The sequence below is a fragment of the Phalacrocorax carbo genome, chromosome 15, assembly GCF_963921805.1.
Source record: "Phalacrocorax carbo chromosome 15, bPhaCar2.1, whole genome shotgun sequence".
NCBI lineage: Eukaryota > Metazoa > Chordata > Aves > Suliformes > Phalacrocoracidae > Phalacrocorax > Phalacrocorax carbo.
Genome location: NC_087527.1, coordinates 12,780,828 through 12,795,569, shown reverse-complemented (window position 1 = coordinate 12,795,569; position 14,742 = coordinate 12,780,828). Strand labels below are relative to the sequence as shown.

At 36.9% G+C, this 14,742-nt stretch overlaps 1 protein-coding gene across 13 annotated transcripts in view; it reads left to right on the top strand.

Annotated features, from left to right (window-relative positions):
* Positions 1-14,742, top strand: part of RIMBP2 (RIMS binding protein 2) — a 158,582-nt gene that overhangs the window by 73,348 nt on the left and 70,492 nt on the right. The gene's annotated exons all lie outside the window — the stretch shown is intronic.

The following is a 14,742-nucleotide window of genomic DNA, read 5'->3' as shown; positions in this document are numbered from 1 at the left end:
TTATTAAACAGAGTAACGATTTCATTAATCTGTTTCTCAAACCGGTCTTATACTTGCTTAAAACTTGAAATAAACATGTATTCCGGCCTTTTGGTCCAAGCTGTAGAGTCTTTGAATTATTTTAAAAGTTCTACAGTGGCTCAAAGTGGACCAGAGATATGCATGCCATCAGTTATTCACAATTTTAAATTATTTTTTAAAAATTACTATCAGTTAAACTTTCTTTGATTAGTTGGTCAATGTTGATGCGGTCTTCTGAAAAAAACTTTATCACGTTGAGGTTTCTAGACCAAAGCAGAATGATACCTGAGTGATAGCTGAGTGAATGAAGAGCCACACAAATGCAGGTATAGAGAATGTTACCGTTAAAAGCATCCTAATTTCTGCCCAAAAGGAAGCCAGAAGCTACATCTGAACTGTATTTGTTAGCATATAGTGGCTGGCAGTATCTTTCAGTTAGATTACTGGGAGATTAAAGTCGTAATTCATTTAGAAGTAAGTTTTTAAATGCATAAGTATAGGATCATTATTTTTTATATTGTTTTGGTGAGTAGCAATTTGAAACAGAGAAAATAAGACATTCTTTGTGACTAATGTTTTGTGGTTTTCAGTATTTCTCTTTTTTTCTTTTTTCCTATCCTCAAAGCCTTTCCTGGGAACCTCCACAAAGCATTAAATTTGTCGCTGCCACAACAATTGATTTTTATGAACTGAAAAAATTAAACATGACGAGCCCTAAAGCTAAATATTATTAGCATTGAAGATATTTTCTTTTTGGTCTTTAATTCAATGTGATAAATTTTCAACACTTAATTTTATAAAGTGGAATACTATATTCCAGTAGCAGCAGTAGTAATCCTTTACATTGTCCTGCCATTTTCAGACATTTCCTTCAGTAGGGATATTTCCACGGTCCAGAGTTTAATATTTTTTTAATTTCCCCTTTATATCATTTCAGTCAAGATTTATTGTCAGTCAGTTCACAAATCATAAATATTTTGCATCTTTATTCCTCCTCTTTCCATTTCTCTCCTTCAGTGAGATTATTTGCTAATCAACTGGTATTTTATACAGAAGATGAATTCTGTGCTCTGATTAGACTTCTCCTGGTTGGTTGTCCTAATGGTCTTCAAACTTATGAGCTGTTTCCAGGTTATTTATATTTTAAATATAAAACTTTGATTAAATATCAGCAAATGAACAAATCACAACAAATATTGTATATGTTTTTAAGGAGGACATAAAATAACGTGAATTTTATACAAAGTGAGAGCAAGAAAAAGATCTTAAAAGCTGTATTCAGGATATGAGTAAAGCATGCATGTATTAAAAGGTTTTATGGGCAAAGAGAAATTGAATTTCCTAGTGCTCGGATTGTTTTGAGTGACAGAAGGCAAATCCTTTTGCAGTCTCTATTTTACACATCTCATTTAACAAACGAGCAAGTAGGAAAAATATAAACTCTGTGGTTCCCTAATGTGTCAAGGTTTTATCTTGAAACAACTATGAATAAACTTCGGTTATTGAAATGAATACAGACACCTTAAGTCTCAGGATGTTCTAGTTTAGTTCAGGGATATAGTAATAGCAAGCTGGATACAGAAACTGAGTGAAAGCTTACAGAATCTTTTTGTCAGCCTCAAGCAGTTAATTATGGACTTTTAAAGAATAAACCAAAATGTAAATATTTACTGATGTTGCAGATCAGAAGAGGCTTCCCTGTCTCAGGTACTTAAGGCAGCATGAAGCTGGGCATGGCTTACCAGCCTTCCTTGTATAAATAATATTAATCATACCTTATCAAATTACCCGTTCTAATGTGCTGTTCCCTCATTTCATCTGGTGGGTGAGAGGTGTCAGGCGCAAGAAGGCCCTCCCCTTGAACAGCCCCCAGGGGAGTGATGTTCTCTTTCCAGGCAGTGGCTGAAAGGTCAGCTTCAGCTAGTACGGAAGATTAATTTTAATTTAACAGTATGACGCGGTACAGCTTGAATGAGCAGAAAGAAACTCTGACTCTTTCTCTTTGCCTGTGTCATTAAGGAGGGAAGATGGATGCAGTTGCATGTGTACAGGACTGCTTTCTGAGTAAGTGGGGGTGAAATACATTTCATTGCTACCACATGGAACTCTAAGTAATGAAATAATTAATGGGTTAGGACTGAGGGTAATATACACCTAATTAGTCATGTTGAAGCAAATTTAAGATTAATTGGAGATGCCAAATAATATGTTTGCTAAGACTTGGAAATAGCAAAGAAATAAGTCTGATTGCAACTCTAATGCAGATTTCTGGCTGTTGGTTTTCTACCCTGTTGAAAGCACTCAGGACTCTGGATTTGTGTGAGAGTTAAATGAAGGGGGAAATATTAGGGGGTTTGGATAAATTGCTTCGATGTTCCACTGCTGTGAAGCAGTTAGTTCCTTGCCTGAACTGGGGCCTTGATGATTTAGTTTGTGTTTTGGTTTTTTGTTTATGTTATGCTAAGCAGAATAGTATATAAATATCTTCCTGGCAGCCTCAATTAGATTAGGAAAGAAAAGATAAGGAAAAGTAACATGGCAAATATATTGGTTAGATTGTGTTGTTTCTTATGATATGTTAACACAAAATATTTTGTCTATGTTCTGCTCTCCTCAAAAATGCCTAGAAAATTGTCCTTATAGACTACAGAGATGTGGAGCATATTTATGGCAGCAAAATAAGAAGTTGTGGTCACTCATAAAGGCTTAAAGACTTGTGTGTTTGTGTAGAGTGTGACATACAGGAGGATTTTTGTGTTAGTATGTGACTTTGACTCTGCTTTCATATTGCTGTTCAGTGCCAGTCAAATCATCTAAGACCACATTTCCAACGCGTTCATTGCTGGTGACTGCCCCAATTTTTCAAGGATGTCTACAACCAGCAGAGGAATCCAAAAATCAACAAGCATTTTTTGGTCTTAATCAGTGAGTTTCTCTTTGTGAAAAACAGGTATCGTGTTTCTCCCAGGTTTACTGTACAAACCACTGATATCCTCCGCACGTAGGTATATCAATATATATAATTATTATTCTCATGGAGATACTGCTCTCAGCCTCTTTGTTTGCATTCTGACAAATAACCTTTCCTAATATCATTTTTATAACTCCAAGCTGCAAAGTGTCTTCAAGCAGCCTCTGTTTAAAAACTGTAAAGCTACTTTCCTTTTTCCATATGCAGAGGATTTCTTGCCTCCAGATTTAGATATTACTTAGACTTGATTCTATTCCTTATTTTGTCTTATGCTTTAAAAAATAAAACATACTTAGGCAGGGACTTTCTTCTAATTGGGTAGTGCCTAATATGAGGTTTGGTACAGTACTGACATTCAAGGTTGAACTAAAGTTCAAGTAGTAAAATAATAACATATTATTTGAAAAAAATTAATAGTTTTTGGTAAATTCTGGTATTTGCTAGCTATTGTATTTCTTCTTTATGTCCTTGCGACAGGACTTCAGATGATACTGAGTAGAAGAAACAGCATTGCTTTAGTTAGGTGATAGAGCAGTCTTCCCTTTTTTGGCACTTAGGAAGGATGAATGCACAGTTCACTCACTGCTTGCCCAAGGACTGAGAGTAATGAATAAATCCCAAATTCTGACTGGCAGGCTGTTTAAACTCATTGCTGTGTGAGTTATTTTTCCTGAGAATCCTTAGAAAAATAGTATGTGTAACTTTTCACACCTGTAAATACACACATAGCAAAATTATCAAGCTTTTTTAAAGTAATTTCATTTTGCGAAATGGATGGAGAAAATGATATCTGTATTGTTTAGAACAAACAATGTAGCCCTTCGAGATTTAATGTTGTAATATGTAAGAAACCACATTAAGTTCCATTTTTTTCTAGTTTTCAAATTGTGTTAAAAATGGTTTGAAAACAGCTTTGATTAATAGAACATGAAACATGGTGATTGCCCGTTGTTTGAGAGCCTTGCAGATGAGAAGAAGACTTTGTGACTTACCTGCGTGTTTGTGCTCCCTAAGGAATGCAAAGCCTTGCTCCGACCTCTGTACATGGGAGTGAAGTGTTCTGAGGTGGGCACTTACTTGTAGATAATCTTAGTTAAGGAAGATTTGGTTGGACCATAGAGTGACCAACATACAGTTTTGTACAGCTTTTCTAAAAAATTCATGTAGGGAAAGCAGTGGCCCATAGTACTTTGTTTCAGTTAACTCGTAAATATTTTAGTGTATATATCATCTTAGCATAACAGAAGATGAAAAATTGATTGTACAGTCTCACTTGAAGGCTGTAATATCTGTTCTGAAAACAAAACTTTTGGAGCATGAAGAGCTGTTTTTGAATGATGCTTCTGGCATCTACCCCTTCAAATTATTCAGCATATTTTTCTCGTATCTCTCGAAATAAAAAAATATCTTCTGTTTGCAAATCTGTTACAATTTTTAAAAATTATGCTGAACTTTGCATAGATATCTCCAAAATTATGCAACTTATCAATATAAATTTCTGCCTAATAAAATGACTCTGAGACAATTGAATAATGACTAATGTCACCAGAGTTCACACCTTTTTTTTTTTTCTTTTTACATTTGCCTCTCGAAACATGTTGCTTAAAAAGATGCCAATCTATGAAAAAACATGGAGCTTTAGCTGATGTTATGCTTAGGTTCAGTGCATTTCATCCTTCTTTTTTAGTGCCACAGGACCGAGTTTTTCACCTGCTGGGGCATGACGTTACCATGACAACAGTTGATCTTGTTTGCTATTCTCTCGGTGCATGACAAAAAGGAAAGCTTTTTGAGAAATATTTGTGAAAGCTGATCTAACTAATTGCATTTTAATTATCAGTGAAACAGAACAAGAAATGGCTTGTTCTATTTCAGCAAGAATAAGAAATTTATGTTATAAGATATAGCACAATGGTCTTGACAATTTAATCAAAGTTGGCATAGTCTTTCCTTGAGCTATTCCTGTATGAAAGCATCTGCAACTGGTGTGTTAGCAGAATACTAACATACATGGTCTTTAGAAGATCCCATAAGGTATGCTACTGAGAGATCTCCAAGTTTGCATTGCCGCTCACCCCGCTTCTCTATGTGTTCTGTTGATCAGCAAATGGAAACCTTAATGCCTTAGGAGATAAATGAACAGATGCTTTCTGTTGCAGCCTTATCCCTGATGAGCTCCAGTGGTGATCAGACAACTTTGTTTGTAATTTTTAGCTGGTGTATCTTGTTTGTTCTGCCAGTGGTGAAATCAAAGTGGAAAATGTAGATGGTGACTTCCTTAGGAGTTGTTACAAAGTGTAAGAGGAAATGCACGCGTGCAGAGAAACCGCTAAAACCACACTATGCATTTTAATTATTTTTAAATATTTGGTGGCATTTGGTTTGACCTACAAAACTAAGTTAGATCTTTGACACATCTACTGGTCTCAAGGCAAAAGAACAATTTAGTACCAACTGGAGGAGTGAAACAAAAAATATGCAGTATGTTGGTAAAATAAAAATAAAATACTTGTTAAGAGGGCAGCAGGGAATGTCGTGTTCAGACAGTGCTAGTTTGACACCAGCATTCAAATGGGGTTAATGTTTAAGCCACACTGTTTCCTTTGCGACTTTATACAAGCCCAGGGACCTTGTTCTCTCCTTTCCCCCTTTGCAGTGGATAACTTAACATTATTTTTTTCTTTCCTTTGGCCATAAGTTGTCCCTGAAGGAACTAGAACTGTGCCGTGGTAGATGAGAACTAGACCTCAGATACACGGATTAATTTATCATGTTGAGAAGTGAGTGTAAAAATAATTGAAAGAAAAACCCCTGAATAAATATTGATTTTGCTTCAGCCCACAAATCAAATTGATTAACTTTCTAATACTGACTGAAGGAAAACACTGCTGTAATATGAAGTTTAAGATTAATTCACTACTAAAGGCTGCAAAAATGTATTTTTACTATATCTTTGGCTATGTTTATGTTCCCAGCAGCCAGATGTTATTTGAAAGGTAGAACACAAATGTGCTTGTATTTTAAAGGAAATACTAAGTAGTGGTTTGGCTAACCTGAGGTGAGAGGGTTGTCTTCAGGAGGGTAGGACAGAACAGATTATTTCAGTTGGAAGGGACCTACAACGCTCATGTAGTCCAGCTTCCTGACCAGCTCAGGGCTGACCAACTTAGAGCATGTTATTAAGGGCATTGTCCAAATGCCTCTTAAACACTGACAGGCTTGGGGCGGTAGCCTGAACAAAAGCTAAAGCACGTTGTTTGGTGCTCTGGGTGGCTAAATTAGGAACAGCTGTGCTGTCGGTGGTTGAATTACTTTGGTACAAAGCTTGTATTAAAACTTACGCCTATCAAAATAAATTTATGTTGTCACTCGTTTAAGCATTATCAATGCTGCTTAATTTTAGTTATTGGAACAGCCTCAGACTGACAGTTTGACATACATAAATAACTCATTATTGATGAGAATTGACCTCTCCATTACCCCTTATTTTTCTTTGAGGTTGATAGGCCTAAAATAACCTGGAATTGATTCTTCAGTTATCAGCTATACATTTGTATATTACTTTTCCACAACAAGATTATGTATGATTTTGTCATTAAGCAGTTATCCAATAATAAGATTTCATTGCAAATGCTGAGATGGTTTTAAAAGATGATACTGAGAAGTTATACAATTGCTGTCTTTGCCTGTTGGAATAGTGGTGTTTGATACTTTCTGCAGAAGTTAATGAGAAAAAAAGTCATGCCACCTACTGCCAGTCAGAGGCTTCATTCCATCTGTGTTGTGAACTGGAAGTGTGCAAAGACATTTGGTCTTTTGCTTTTGAGTATAGAGTCTAGTTGATGCATTCCACGTACCTCAGGGGGGAAGTAAGGCATCATAAAATACAAATATAATAGCAAATATTAAATAATGCTATCATGGGGAATGTCTGCTTTTTTACTCTCTTCATGATTGCTTCCTTCAGCCACAGTAGGTATAAAGTGCAAAAGTAATGTCTTGAAGAGAACTTGCATATTTGGTAATTCATTATCAAGAGATGCAGAGGGAATGTCTGCTGTCTTATTCATTCACAAGTATGAACGCTATAATAACACCATTGCACTTAGATATAGCTAAAGTTATCAATTTACCCATTTTCATTATTAAAAGGGATGAAAGGGTCTTGTCGTGTTCATAGTATGTGCCATAGGTGAAGAAAATAAGATGGAGAGTGTGATGAACACTTTTCAGTGATGGCCATGTCTGAGCAGCAGCAAATCAAATATGGTTACATGTGATTGTAAAATAGGGGAATCTTCCAGAAGTTCAGGTGAACCTGATGTTTATCTGTCCTTTTCCTCTCTGATCCTGCAAAACATGGCCGTGAGTACCTTATCGTGTACATCAGTGTTCTTATGGGGGGGATGGATTTGAGGTGGTAGAAAAGATTGATTGGACAAGTTATGAGAAACAGTTGTGTGAAAAGCTAATGCTCCGATGGACAAGACAAAAAGGATGTGAATGAAATGAGTTGGTAGCGCAAAGCTTGTTATCTTAAGAGTCTTAATGAAGTGAAAAATAATATCATGAATTAATTGTCTGTGCTCCCTCCAGAACTTCTGGTCCTGGTCACTGTAGTGCTAAGGCACTGGTGATTTCCAAGTCCAATAAAACACTACAGTCCCTGCGTTCCTTATTTAGTAGTGCTTTTTAACAAGTGCTATTTTTATGTAGTGTTTCTTATGCTAAATTCAGCCTACTGATTACAGGGGTAAAGCTGCATTTGTTTTCCTTTATTAGAAGGAAGTATAATTTGCATAGAAAGGTTCCTAATTTTAAAATGAAGAAAATAGAATGGTGAAGTGATTTTATTTAAAATGCAAGCATTTCTGAGTTTATCTTCCTTTCTCTTGAGAACGGTAGCAGAAAAAGCTTATCTATGCCTGTTAATATTCTCCGTAGAAATTCCCTAGTTTTTAAACGTTAACATCATAAAATGTAAGACTACTTTCCTGTACTGCTTGCTGACATGTACTTCATCATGACAATTGAGAGGAAGGATCAAATGGAGATAGTAAAACACCTCAGAAATAAGTCTTTAGTTCGATTCTTTTTCATTGCGTTTAACAGTTTTCCACTAACTTATAATATGTTGTTTATTAAAAATGCAGCTTTCCAACTATCAAAGTTGGTAACTGTGGAAGCCAGTACCAGACAGAACTTCATGGGACAGGGAGGGGACATTCAGCACCTTTCAGTGCTTTCTTTGTTCCCACTTTTACCTTGCTGGTATGGACCCCAAGCTGTGGGGTATAATGGAAGTGGTGTCAGAACATTCGCTAACAGTGACAGAACAGCAGCATCTCTTGCGAGTGCCATTTTTCTCTGCTTGCTTCTGGTTGCACTTTGCTCGGTGCCATCGTGTAGAGTGGTTAGAATTATACAGGACAGCCTGTATTTTTCTTGCATCATCCACATGCTAATTACAAAGAAAAAGGTTTTAATGGTAGTTCGTTTTACAGGCTGTGCCTCTCAGCCTAGCTCTGTTAGCTTGTCCATGTTGAGGTTCTTGAACAGTTCTACTGTGTAAATATTCAGGATGAGTCAGCTTTGCCTTTAAAATCTAGCTCTTACAAGAAGAAAAAAATGAATCGATGGTGATGAACCTGACCTTAGAAGTGAGTCATTTACAGGGCAAAAATACAGGAGAAAAGATCAGAAGGCTCTTCATTTTTCCTTTTTCTTTAAGTACCTGTAGACTAGAGGTTTTCTTTTCTCTTGGATTAATTCTATTCATATATCACCAAAATAGAGAACTATCACAGGGGATTATAATCAAATCAGAGTGTTCTAATACAGTCATTCCAGGTTACTGGCAAAAACAAGTCTTAAAGAAAAAGAGCTACAAAATAAATGAATAGTGTATAATATTTTTTAAAACAAAAATAATTAATGGATGAGCAAACTAGCACACAGGGCAACAGATGCCTTTCTCCAGGCAATGTAGAACCTTGTTACCCAGACAGTGGTGTCAGATTGTATTAAATCTACAGAAGTCATCCTCCTACCGTGAATTTTTATAGTCAGTCCTCATATCCGTAGGAGAATTTCTACTTTTGCTCTGTTATGAGCACACATTTTTGCCTTCATTTCTGCACTTAAAAAGATGCAACTTATATATAAGGTAACACATTTTACTTTTAACGTCTTTTATTTTTATTTTTGCATGGATGTTTCTGTATTAATCCTCTCATGTTTTGTGAAGTATGTACTGGTGTGTGAGCTGTTAAATCCGTGTAGTGCTCTGGGCACCCTTTAAAAAATGGCACAGTGCAGGACTCTTTGTGTTTGGCTACGTTTCGGAGGGCTGTCAATTTTCTGATTCAGTTTGCTTCTCAGATTCTGAAAAGATCATCCTTAGTGTTGTTTTCTTAAATCAAAATGCCTGTTTGAGCGCAGAATGCCTAAAGCATTCCTTACATCCAGCAGGAAATCTCCTTGCTGTTTGGAATTCTGTCTGACATGGTAAAGACATTTCAGATTCTTTTTGCAAATTTTACCCCTTATGGTCCTGACACGAATACAGCGTGATTGACATTCCGCCACACATGTTATATACGTAAGTATGGTTTATGCTTCTGGTATTTAACTTGGTAAAAAATCTTAAGCAGGAGCAATCTAAGCTCTGTGCAACTTCTGCCTGCCTAGATTAGAAGAAGTTTGGGTTTAGTTTGTTCTGTAAATCAAGCTGATCTGTGACAATACTTTCATCTTTTTTTCTGGGGGAAGGTGAAATAGTTCCACATACAGTTTCTATTGTCTCTTTACTTATTAATTTTCCACAGTCATTTCTCTGTAAAATTTTCAGATGCAAGCTAAACTAGTAATTAAATTGCTTCAAGCCCTTGATCTTTTGTTTTAAATGGGTATTGTGTAGCAAGGTAATTAGAAAGGGGGTGACAGACTTTCAACTAGTAATTGAAACCCAATGTCAAGAGTCTGGAGAGTGGTGAGAAGCTTTTTTGGAAGTATGAAGTACTGGTTCCTTTTCACCTGCACATCAGTCTGCTAACATTTAGTCAGCATTTGCCTTTATACTGTGTCTTGGACTTGATGAGTTCTTAACTGTCACTCTACTTGTCTGTATTAACAGCTGCAGTGGATTGATTTGCACAGGTTAAATGTTAGACCTCATTTGGCTCTAGTAAAATGTTGCTTCTTAGGCACAATTAAATTGTCAGAATAGTTACATACAGTGAATAAATGAAGAATGGGGGAGAGGGCAGCAGGGGAAAAAAAAGGACAAAACTCTCATTAAATTTGTAAAAAGAAATAAAAAACTGTTTGTTTAAAAATTAGAAAGGATGAGGGAAGAGTGCATGGTAATGCTTTCCACAGGTTTGGTTTTGGACTGGTACTGGTTTATTGTCAAGAAGTTTAAAAACCTGAATCATGTCAAGCTTCAAAGTAAATTGCAAAATCCCACAGAATCTCCTCTTAGGTCCGAGCAATACAGAGGGATGCCTCTTCACGTGTTCCCTTTAGAATGTGGTAGAGTTAAAACTGCGAGTGGAGAGGCTGTAGCAGAGAATCCCTAGCGTTCACAGGCAAGCTGGAGACAAGAAGCATGTATCCAGCCTACTGCCTGTAAGCCTGTCAGTTGTGAGGGCTGCCCTATGTATTTGCTGACCTCTTCTTTCTGTTGACTTGGAGGTTCTGTTTGGAATTGGCAGTTGTAAGAGCTAAAGTGAGAAGTGTTGCCCTGTTGTTAATACACTCGGTGCTAGCTGCCAAGTAAAGGAGAGAGAATGGAAAAATACTCTGTGTTTCAATATAGTATCTTAAGGAAGCATAGCCTTCCTGTGCAAGAAGAAACATAGCTGGGATTTTCAAAAGGCATCCGTCTTCCTTAAAATGTGTTCGAAGTTTCAAAGTTCTTTCAGGATCCAACCGTAAAATCCCAACAAAGGCAACTCCCAACATGGTAAAATGCTCATCAAATGTGTTGGATTCCCCACCAGATGAGAATCACCCTTTTGTGCGCACTCTGGCCCCAGTCGAGCGGGCGTATACACAGTGGTGGTATGACAGCGCTTTTGAGAAGGGCAGTGTGAACTGGCAACTTTCAGAGGCTGACTGTGGGCCAGTAAGCATTTATACCAGAAATTTGAGTTTTATGGTTTGTACATGGAAGAAAACAGTGAAAATGTTGTTTTCCTCTACATGACTTCAACTCTCTTTTTTAATATATGGATTGCCTGTTCGGTGGAGTTTAGTTCTGGGGTAGCTGGGATTAACTCTGATCTTTTTTGTTAAAGGTTTATATTTAACTAACATGTAAAATATTGAGGTGGATATTGTTAAGGGACAGAATCACTACAGCCAACAGATTAGACAGAAAATCACAAACTGCGATGGTGCATAACTGTCATTTGCAATAATCCAGGTGGTATTCCCCAGCCACACGAGAAGAGGAGGTGGTGAGGAGATGTATAATGAGTACTGTAAGTGTGTTTCTCCAAGTAGAAGTTAGGATCTAGAAATGCTCAACACTGGAGAAGTTGGTCATGAGGAATTTTGAGGGAGAACATAACTGTTTGTCGAAGCACTGTTCATGTATACTACACCAAAACTAGCTTGTGTTCCCCTCTGGGCAGTAGTATGTGCTGCTCCAGTTAAGCACATCACAGGTTACTTGCAGGGCCGTGACTGATAATACTGTGCAGTAGCTAAACTATTGTAGCTGAATCTACCAGGATTCTTCTGTCGGAGCCCTTGTTATACAGGTTCATTGTTGTTAAGAGATGACTCAAGTCAACAAGTGATTGAAATTAATGTTGTGGTAATTTCTGAGATGACAGTGATTATGACTTGGATCATTTCCAGCAGACAGCCCAATAAAGGAACTTGGCTAAAATTTATATGACTGGTTCAGTTTCTGGCTTTTATCACATGAGACCTTTGGTGAATCATTTAGTCTTTGTTCCTTGATGCATTTTCTGAGAGCTAGCAATCTGAGTATTATAAGTGTACATGTATTTGTGTCACTTCCAAACACACTGGTAATATGTACAAATAGGTTATCTCCTTATTGCAAGTCCTGCAAGTGGAACCTTTGCACCTGAGTTTTAGTTGCTGGGTCCCTGTGTATTTTTTAGGCTACAAGTGTGCCAGTAATTCCTGCTACAGTTTCAGGTGATTCTTGATCTTTATGGATTTAGTTGGGATGGGGAACGTAGGCAGTCCTTTGTCCTGGGAAATGCAAAAGAATACTGAGGGAAATTACCATTATGATGAACAAAGATATAAGTGAAAAGAAATAGGCTTATAACTAAGGACCAATGAAGGTAGGATAGTTACTGCCCTACTTCTATTCATCCTTGCAAATAACATGTTAAAAATTTATTTCCTTCAGGTAGGACAAACAGCCAGCCCTGTTGCTGTGCCATTTCTCATAAACTCTTTTCCATTCTGGAGAATTTAAGTAGGGTGTGAAAGATGCTGGCCTAGACTGCCATCAATTACTCCTCCCACCCCCCTCCCCTTCTGGTTGAATTCCTTTTAATAACATTATTAAAACCTGGTGACTTATTGTCCCTTGTTGCCCATTAAAGTCAGCTGAGCAGTATTGATTTGTTACAAATACAAATTGATCCATTGAAGTCAATGTCAAAAGCCTGCAGTTGTAAGGGTTTCAGAGCAGGTGGTGTAGCTTATTTTCACCTTGTAACGTGCAGCACAGACACAACGCTTTCCAAGTGACTTTCAGCAGTTAATGGGATGAGATGATTTATTTGCATATTCAAGGAACTGCTCTGTGCAGTTTGTTGATATTTAAAAATGTTTACTGATTTAATTCACACCTTTGAAAATGCAACATGAGCTAAGGGATCCTTCTCAGTTCCCTCAGAACTGTCTAGCATGTCACAGAGCCTGACTGCCACTTTCAGTTGCACCCTGAATAACAGATTTAACAGACTTGAGAAATTATAATTGCTGAGCTCCTTATATGCGAGATGGTAGGTACAGCTCCAATCAGGAGACTCTGAATGTTCTGCAGTTTATTGTCTTAGTTTCGTTCAGTGCAGTAGCACTTAACAGTCAAGAGAACTGCTTCCCACAGATGATGAGATTTTCTGATATTCTCCGATGATGGTGCTATAACATGTCATTATTTAAGCTGAACTAAGTTTCACTGTCCTTTGTTTATGTTCAAATTTAGCTATCAGACTGGCATTCCAGGTGTGGGCAGAAATGCAGTACCTTCTGCAGGATTAACTGCTGTGTTAAAATCACGGTTAGCCAGAACGGCCTTTTGTGTGTGAAATGTTTTGTAAAACTGACATTTCTTTCTCATTTTCTATAGAAAAAATCATACACATAATCATACTACCTTTTTAGCTGACCCTATACATTTTGAACCCAGTGGTTAATTTCAATCAGAATTGGATGTCGCACCTTCTTAGCTATCAGCCAAGTAGCCAAGGCAGAAATCTGTAAGCTTCCTTAGTTCTGATGCTCAGCTAATGAAGCTTAGGAAACAATCTAGATAAACAGTTTAACAACTTTGGTTCATTGCAAATACTAGTTTTCTATTCAAAACCTGGATCTTGTGTGCAGAGAGTTTTGAAAGTGATTTAAGAAAGTTACGCTTAAAATAGCAAGATTTTTGGTTCAAGTAGTAAGAAAAACATTCAAATATCAGGATCTTTACGTTCCTTTTGTAGGGCTTACATGGGCAAATCAAAAATTGGCAATTTAATTCTTTTTCATGTTGAGAATTTTAAAGAGAAATTGTGATAAAGCATTACTTTAACAGGTTTTCTTAAGACCACAGCAGAATTTGTAGAGAAATATGCTGATAGTGTGGACCTTAATGGTGTGAAATTATGAATTATTTCAAATCACTCAAGAATGGGCCCAGTTTTGCCCACCTTAGTATAATTTTTGGCAAATATAGCTGGTGTTTTCAGAAGATGATGTATAATGCACACTGTAAAAGAGAAAGGTTACAGATTGCCCAGTGTGACTGATTGTACCTTTCATAAGGAACCGAATTTAAGATTTACTCTCAGACAACCACCTTTGTGAACTTGTGCAAAAAAGAAATTGTCAGAAATATCAGAGGATGCTGCTGGTTTTTCCTGAGCTGCATGTATTTTGATTTGTGTGACCTGACAAAGCATTTCCAACCCTCTAGTTTGACCTTTGACTCTATATTTGAGTTTTATTTACTTTTCCTTTTTACTCCTGATAGTGTTGTCTAAATAAATAAAAATACATTCCTGAGGCTGTAAATACCTTGATCTCTAGGCGTAGGTTACTTACCTTTTGACTCCCATCTGCATTTCTGAATTGCCTTCCACTGCAGTACACTGATGCTCTACCCAGATTCTAAAACTGTTTGTATTAGAATGCGTATATATACATATATTATAAATAGATATACATTATAAGTAAAGTGTGTGTGAATATAAAAATATCTACATGAATATACATTCCAGTTGTTGGCTTTTGACCTCAAAATGCCCTGAAGGCCTAAGTTTGATAGCATTATTTTTTATCTGGGAGCCAAGTCTCCTTCTCTTCCCAGCTCTAAGTGAGGCAGCCAGGTTTGAGCTTTTTGTTACATCCACGGGGAGATGATTTATTATCATCATTATTATTGTTGTTGTTGTCGTCATTGACGTTGTTGGTGGTGTTGTTATTATTATTGTTGCTGTTATTATTATTATTATTGGCACCAGGCCTGTGAAGTTAGGTCATCT